Source organism: Lithobates pipiens, unplaced genomic scaffold (assembly GCF_037356315.1).
Source record: "Lithobates pipiens isolate NorthernLeopardFrog02 unplaced genomic scaffold, aLitPip1_a1.2 Scaffold_118, whole genome shotgun sequence".
Classification (NCBI taxonomy): domain Eukaryota; kingdom Metazoa; phylum Chordata; class Amphibia; order Anura; family Ranidae; genus Lithobates; species Lithobates pipiens.
This window is the reverse complement of record NW_027507705.1, coordinates 2,501-11,227: the sequence shown is the minus strand read 5'-3', so window position 1 is coordinate 11,227 and position 8,727 is coordinate 2,501.

Genomic DNA, 8,727 nt, shown 5'->3' with positions numbered 1-8,727 from the left:
CCCATACAAAATGTGAGGCCCCAAAAATTTTTAAACTCCTCCACTGTTAGGGCTCTCTACTTGTAGGGACGGGCATAAGAGGACGTTGGGTTGCTTTCAATAAATTGTTGGGCATACAGGTTGGACTGGACCACAATGGATTCAAGCATGTCCTCTGTAAAAATTAGGTGGAAAAAGTCCATCAGGGAAAAATTGTGTGTGTCCACCTGGACTGGGTTGGCAGTGAAAGGGGGAACGTTAGCTTCTCCTGAGTTAGGAGGAAGCCACAAGGGGTTCTGGGGGGAATAGGGAAGGCTGGCATGGGACCTAACCCTTTGGGGCCGAGTTGACACCCCACTTGTACGGGTCCTTTGCCGAGGTACTGTGGTGCCAGTGGATTGCACTGGGTTGCCGGTGAATGGCTCTGCGGTGCTGGTGGATGGTACCGCCTCCTCACCAGTGCGCCTTCGTCTGACGGGCGGACTATCATCTTCCTCCTCTGAGGCTGTCATGGTACCGCTGCTGAGGACAGGCTCGTAGTCCACATCAGAGTCACAATCTGAATATGAGGAGGAATCCGAAGCGGAAACCTCCCCGTTGCTCTCGTCGGCTGCAAGAATATCATATGCCTCCTCAGCTGAATACAATCTTTGTGACATTTTTATTGATCACAAATGGCACTGACAGGTGACGCTGATCTGGCAGATGACACTGACAGGTGACGCTGATTTGGCAGATGACACTGACAGGTGACGCTGATGTGGCAGGTGACACTGACAGGTGACGCTGATCACAGGTGACACTGACGTGGCAGGTGGCACTGACGACACGTGGCACTGACAACACGTGGCACTGACGACACGTGGCACTGACAAATGGCACTGGAGGCAGATGGGGCTGACAGATGGGGCTGACAGATGGGGCTGACAGATGTCGCTGGCAGATGTCGCTGACAGATGTCGCTGGCAGATGTCACTGACAGATGGCACTGGGGCTGGCACTGGCAGATGGCACTGGCACTGGCCGATGGTGCTGGCTATTTGCTCTGGCTAATTGCTCTGGCAAATGGGGCTGGCAGATGGCACTGCGGCTGGCAGATGGCGCTGACAGGTGGTACTGGCAGGTGGCACTGGCACTGGCAGGTGGCACTGGCATTGGCGGCACTGGCACTGACGGCACTGGTGCTGACGGCACTGGGGCTTAAGGATGGCACTGGCGCTGGCAGGTGGCACTGGCACTGGCAGGTGGCACTGGCAGGTGGCACTGGCGCTGACGTCACTGGCGCTGACGGCACTGGGGCTGACGGCACTGGGGCTGACAGATGGCACTGGCGCTGGCAGGTGGCACTGGCGCTGGCAGGTGGCACTGGCACTGGCGGCACTGGGGCTGACGGCACTGGGGCTGACGGATGGTACTGGCGCTGGCAGGTGGCACTGGCGCTGGCAGGTGGCACTGGCAGGTGGCACTGGCGCTGGCAGGTGGCACTGGTGGCACTGGCACTACTGGCAGATGGCACTGGGCTGACAGATGGCACTGGCACTGGGGCTGACAGATGGCACTGGGGCTGACAGTTGGCACTGGGGCTGACAGTGTAACAATGTATCACTCACAGATCACACAGAGACAGCGTGTTAGGAGGGAGAGACACGGCAATGGGAGATGATCTCATATGTTTACATTTGAGATCATCTCCCATTGGCAGCTGCGATCGCGCTGTGAACGGCCGCTTTGATTTGCCGTTCACGGTGATCTGTATTTGCCTGTCTCCGGGAGACACGGCGAATACAAAACTTCCGCGATGCGCGCCCCCGGCGACGCGCATTGCGGAAGTAAACACAAGGCCGTCCAGGGACGGCCAGGCGAAGGAACCCGCCTGCTCTACGGCCGTCATTCGGGAGGTGGTTAACAAACAGCAGATAAAGATACTCCAAATACCTGGTGTTAGCGCTTCAATCATCCTGGCGCCATGATTGTTATGGTGTCAGGATTAGGGATGAGCCGAACACCCCCCTGTTCGGTTTGCACCAGAACCTGTGAACAGACCTAAACTTCGTGTGAACTTTAGAACCCTATTAAAGTCTATGGGACTCGAACGTTCACAATCTAAAGTGCTCATTTTAAAGGGTAATATGCAAGTTACTGTCCTAAAAAGTGTTTGGGGACCTGGGTCGTGCCCCAGGGGACATGGATCAATGCAAAAAAAAGTTTTAAAAACTGCCGTTTTTTCAGGAGCAGTGATTTTAATAATGATTAAAGTGAAACAATAAAAGTGTAATATTCCTTTAAATTTCGTAGCTGGGGGGTATCTATAGTATGCCTGTGAAGGGCGCATGTTTCTGGTGCTTAGAACTGTCCCTGCACAAAGTGTCATTTGTGCAGGAAAAAAAGTCTTTTAAAATCACTTGCGGCTAAATTGTCGGCTCCCCGTAATACAGAGAACACTCAATGAGTGTTCTCTGTATTAGCCGACAATTCATTCATTCATTGATAAAAAAAAAAAAAAAAAGCGTGGGGGTTCCCCTAAATTCAATTACCAGGCCCTTCAGGTCTGACATGGATATTAAGGGGAACCCCGTGTCAAATTTAAAAAAAAATTGACGTGGGGGTCCCCCTAAATATCCATAACCAGACCCTTCAGGTCTGATATGGATTTTAAGGGGAACCCTGCATCAAATTTAAAAAAAATTGACGTGGGGGTCCCCCTAAAAATCCATATCAGACCCTTTATCCGAGCACGCAACCTGGCAGGCCGCAGGAAAAGAGGGGGGGACGAGAGAGCGCCCCCCCCCCCCTCCTGAACCGTACCAGGTCACATACCCTCAACATTGGGAGGATGCTTTGGGGGTCTGTGACCCCTCAAAGCACCTTGTCCCCATGTTGATGAGGACAAGGGCCTCATCCTCACAACCCTGGCCGGTGGTTGTGAGGGTCTGCGGGCGGGGGGCTTATCAGCTTATCAGAATCTGGATGCCCCCTTTAACAAGGGGACCCCCAGATCCCGCCCCCCCCCCTGTTTGAAATGGTAAGGGGGTACAAAAGTACCCCTACCATTTCACAAAGAAAGTGTCAAAATGGTTAAATAAGACAAACACACTTTTGAAAAATTCCTTAATTAAAAATAAAAAAAATAAAAAAAAGATTCCAGCGGTGCTAATCCACTCTTGCTATCCAGCGACAAATCTCCGGGGTCCAGCGATAGATGATCATATCCAGCGACGGGGGATCTCTCAGTCCAGCGCTGTCCATACATCCTTCTTCTGTCTCCATTGCGGAGACACTGCGGAGATCCCAGCGCTGCCGTTTCTTATATTAGGAGGGCGGGGCCACTCGTCACCTGACCCCGCCCCCTCTGACGCTGGTGAAGGGAGCCAGGGGTTCCCCAGTGACGTGTGGGTGACCCCGCCCCCTCTGATGTAACGGAAACCTGCGTTACATCAGAGGGGGCGGGGTCACCCACATGTCACTGGGGAACCCCTGGCTTCCCTCTCCAGCGTCAGAGGGGTGGGGTCAGGTGACGGGTGGCCCCGCCCTCCTAATATAAGAAACGTCAGCGCTGGGATCTCCACAGTCTCCGCAGTGGAGACAGAAGAAGGATGTATGGACAGCGCTGGACTGAGAGATCCCCCGTCGCTGGATATGATCATCCATCGCTGGACCCCGGAGATTCGTCGCTGGATAGCAAGAGTGGATTAGCACCGCTGGAATCTTTTTTTATTTTTTTATTTTTAATAAAGGAATTTTTTAAAAGTGTGTTTGTCTTATTTAACCATTTTGACACTTTCTTTGTGAAATGGTAGGGGTACTTTTGTACCTCCTTACCATTTCAAACAGGGGGGGGGGCGGGATATGGGGGTCCCCTTGTTAAAGGGGGCTTCCAGATTCTGATAAGCCCCCCGCCCGCAGACCCTCACAACCACCGGCCAGGGTTGTGAGGATGAGGCCCTTGTCCTCATCAACATGGGGACAAGGTGCTTTGAGGGGTCACAGACCCCCAAAGCATCCTCCCAATGTTAAGGGTATGTGGTCTGGTACGGTTCAGGAGGGAGGGGGGGCGCTCTCTCGTCCCCCCTCTTTTCCTGCGGCCTGCCAGGTTGTGTGCTTGGATAAAGGGTCTGGTATGGATTTTTAGGGGGACCCCCACGTCAATTTTTTTTAATTTGACACGGGGTTCCCCTTAATATCCATGTCAGACCTGAAGGGCCTGGTAATTGAATTTAGGGGAACCCCCACGCTTTTTCTTTTTTTTTTTAATCAATGAATGAATGAATTGTCGGCTAATACAGAGAACACTCATTGAGTGTTCTCTGTATTACGGGGAGCCGACAATTTAGCCGCAAGTGATTTTAAAAGACTTTTTTTCCTGCACAAATGACACTTTGTGCAGGGACAGTTCTAAGCACCAGAAACATGCGCCCCTTCACAGGCATACTATAGATACCCCCCAGCTACGAAATTTAAAGGAATATTACACTTTTATTGTTTCACTTTAATCATTATTAAAATCACTGCTCCTGAAAAAACGGCCGTTTTTAAAACTTTTTTTGCATTGATCCATGTCCCCTGGGGCAGGACTCGGGTCCCCAAACACTTTATAGGACAGTAACCTGCATATTACCCTTTAAAATGAGCACTTTAGATTTCTGCCATAGACTTGTATAGGGTGTTCCGGCTTTTCGAATTTGCTGCGAACAGCCCAAATTGTTCACTGTTCGCTGAACAGGCGAACAGGCAATGTTCGAGTAGAACATGAGTTCGACTCGAACTCGAAGCTCATCCCTAGTCAGGATGATTGAAGCGCATTATTTCTATTATTACATTGTAATATGAAATGAAATCATTCAACTCACCATAATGCCCCTCCTAACATCTGGTGCCCCTCTGACATCCAGACTCTGACTGCGCCCCTCTGACATCCAGACTCACTGGTGCCCCCTCTGACATTCACAGACTGGCCCCCTCTGACATGCACAGACTGACCCCCTCTGACATCCACAGACTGGCCCCCTCTGACATCTCATCCATTGACTGGCCCCCTCTGACATCCCATCCACAGACTGGCCCCCTCTGACATCCCATCCTCTGCCATCCCATCCACAGACTGCCCCCTCTGCTATCCCATCCACAGACTGCACCCTCTGCCATCCCATCCACGGACTGCCCCCTCTGCCATCCCATCCACGGACTGCCCCCTCTGCCATCCCATCCACAGACTGGCCCCCGACATACCGTCCTTCACGTTGCCAAGCGGAGACTAACTTTGAACTGTGGCGGAGGTTCTCTATTGAAGACCAGCTTCTGGTCTTCTTAAAAATGGCAGCCGGCAGGGACATGGCGGCCGGCGGCAAAAAATCGGGAAATTCAATTTCCCGGGACATTTCCCGGGACAAAATTAATTCGGGACAAATGTCCTAATCCCGGGAATGTCCCAGGAAATTCGGGACAGTTGGCAACTATGAAAGAGAAAAGATTTTTGATTTTGGAGATGAAGTATTTGTTTCAGGGTGTTTCTATTTTGCATAAGTTCTTTTTATACAGCAGAGGCCAAAGATTGCTTATGTAGTGTCTCTAATTTAGCAATCTTCTCTGAGAAGGTAATGATTTCTTTGTCTCTTTTCCTTCTTGCATCCCACTTAATTAATTTACCTCTGATAACACTTTTATATGCTTCCCAGTTGTTGAGTGGATTTGTGTCTGAGTCAACGTTTATGTTAAAGTAGTGTTTGATAGATTCATAAACGTCGTCATGTATCATTTGGTCAGTAAGTAGGGCTGTGCTTAGTCTCCAGTTAAAGGTTGTCTGTTTGGGGGGTTGAAATTTAGGGAGATGGCTGTTGGGGCATGGTCTGATAAAGCTATGATTCCGATTTCAGCCCCAATCAAATTGGGGAGGTCTCTTTGGGAAATAAAGATTAGATCTATTCGTGAGTATCTTTTGTGGGGTGGCGAGAAGAATGTGTAGTCTCTGTCCGTAGTATGGATTGCCCTCCACGAATCTATTAGGGTCAGGGATTGCAATAGGACTTTGATGCGTTTGAGTATTTTGGATGAAACGTGGGAGTGGCCTGTCAATGTGTCTTGAAGTGGTGAGAGGGGGATATTGAAATCTCCGCTGAGAATTATACATCCCTCTGCGAACCATCAAAGTTAATTTATTATTTTGTTGCAGAAAGTGATGTGGGATTTATTGGAAAGTAGACATTTGCTATTGTGATGGGGGAACCTTCCCACTTTCCTTTCAGGAAAATGTATCGACCATCAGGGTCTATGAGTTGCTGTTCGAGTTCAAATGGGGAATTTTTGTGTAGGAGGATAGTGACTCCTTTAGTTTTGGCTAATGGATTTGTAGAGTAAAAGGATTTTGGATAGGAGTTGTTAGTGAGTTTAGGTATATTTTGACCTTTGAAATTTGTTTCTTGAAGAAAGATGTTCAATGGATTTGTTTTTTTGATTTCTCTAAGTAGCTTGGACCTCTTTTCAGGTATATTGAGGTCATTAATATTGTGTGAGACAAGTGTAGGCATTTTCCTTAGGTGAGAATAAGTCATCTTGAGCAGTATGTAAGAGTGAGGGGGTGGGTTGGGGTTTAAGGAGGGGGGGGGGGCACAGTTACAGGGAGCTGGATATGGTGGAGTAGATAAGGGGTTAGAAAGGATGTAGATGTACTAGGGTACAATTGGTGAGTCAAGGCTCGTTTATGCGTCTGGAGGACGCAGAGCTGTTTAGTGTTAGACAGAGTCAAGACCCAGTAACCCAGAAGATTTTCGGTGGGAAAGGTGTCCAAGTCTGATCTTGCCCCTAGGTATTCCTGCACCATGTAAATCAGACGCTGGTGATGGTTACTGGAACGGATCATACCTTGGGGCTGCGGACTAAAAAATTGTCTGAACGCATCGGTCAGGCGGCCACCTTCTCCACCGCTCCTTCTGTGACTGACCGAAGCCTCAGCAACACGTTGTCCAGGACCAGGAATTTGCAACCTCCCATTCTCTGGGAACACGTTGCACAGACCTTTCTGCAAGGCCTCCCGAAGATGTCTCATCCTCTGCTCCATCTGCGATAGCAAGATAAGGTCCGCAAACTTACTCATGTACCGTGAATCAAGGAGAGTTTCCAGACAGTAATGATCCCTCTCCTTGATCCGCTGAATACAAGGATCCTTCCACAGGCTTTGCAGGATCAGGGAGGCCATGCAGCATAGGTTAGCTGAGGCATTCAGTCCGGAGTCCTCTGGGTCACTAAGGACGACATGATCCGCAGCCACCTCCTCCCAGCCATGTACAAGTCCACGGGTTTCTTGGGACTGTAACTCATCCCTAAAAGACTGCTGCTGCTGATACTGAGTGCCAGGCTCCACCTCCATGATGACACAATCCTCCTCCTCCTCCTTGTCCTCTTCATGTGTGATAAGCAGGCCAAAAGGAACACTGGCTGGATAAAGGGGGCCTTGAGAGGCAAGGAAGTCCTCCTCTTCCTGCCTCTGTTCTGCCTCAAGTGTCCGGTCCATTATTCCATGCAACATGTGCTCCAACAGGTGGACAAGAGGTACAGTGTCACTGATGCATGCACTGTCACTGCTCACCATCCTCCTGGCCTCCTCAAATGGTGATAGGACAGTGTATGCATCCCTGATCATGGCCCACTGGCGTGGGGAAAGAAAAAACAAGCTCCCCTGACCCTGTCATAGTCGCTCAGGTACTCATTGATGGCCCTCTGCTGCGTGTGCAGCCGCTGCAGCATGGCCAACATTGAGTTCCACCTGGTGGGCATGTCACAGATTAGGCGGTTCTTGGGCAGGTTCAATTCGATTTGGAGCTCAGCCAGCCAAGCACTGGCATTATATGACCTGCGGAGATGCACACAGACTTTCCTGGCCTGTCTCAGAACATCCTGTAAGCCCGGGTACCTGCCCAAGAACCGCTGCATCAAGTTAAGAACGTGAGCCACACAGGACAAATGGGTCAATTGTCCCTGTAGGAGGGCGGAGAGGAGGTTGATGCCATTGTCGCAAACCACCATTCCTGGCTTAAAGTGGAGCTCCACCCTCTTTTTCAAGTGCCCTGCATCCCCTTCTTCTCTGCCCCCTTAAACACATTTGGCATATAATTATTATTTATTTTTTTAACTCACAGTTTTATCTTCAATAGTTTTCTTGCTTCCTGTTTCCGGCCGCGGCCTGAATGCATCATCCCCTGTCTGCTATGCCTCCTGGGAGATGTTTTTATCAATCCCAGAAGGCACTAGGGGCCGCTGGGCTGTAATATCGCGTGATTTCCGAACCGGAAATGACACAATACAAGGTGGCGCCGGCCGGCGCCATTTTAAGTAAGGGCAACGTGGCCTTTGTTGCCAGTGTTCATCCAGCATCCATAGCAGAAGACTCATCATTGCAGAGAACAAGCGCCTGGAAGATGAAGAAAGAAGCTACTGCTCATCGGTAAGTGTGTGCTGTGTGATGTGCTGGGGACATGTGCTTTGCAGTGAGATTAGATTAGATGTTTTTTTGTCTGTGCTGTGCAGTGGGGAGGGGAGGGGGACATGTAATGTGAGATGTTTTTTTGTCCTGTGAGCTGTACTGTGCTGTGAGATGACATGGCTTTTTGTCCTGTGAGGTGAGGTGAGATGGCTTTTTGTCCTGTGAGATGTATTGTACTGTACTGTACTCTACTGTGCTGTTAGATGGTTTGTTGTTCTGTGAGTTGTGCTGGCTGGGTGGGGGAGGGAATGAATGTGGATGTGCTGTGTTGTGCT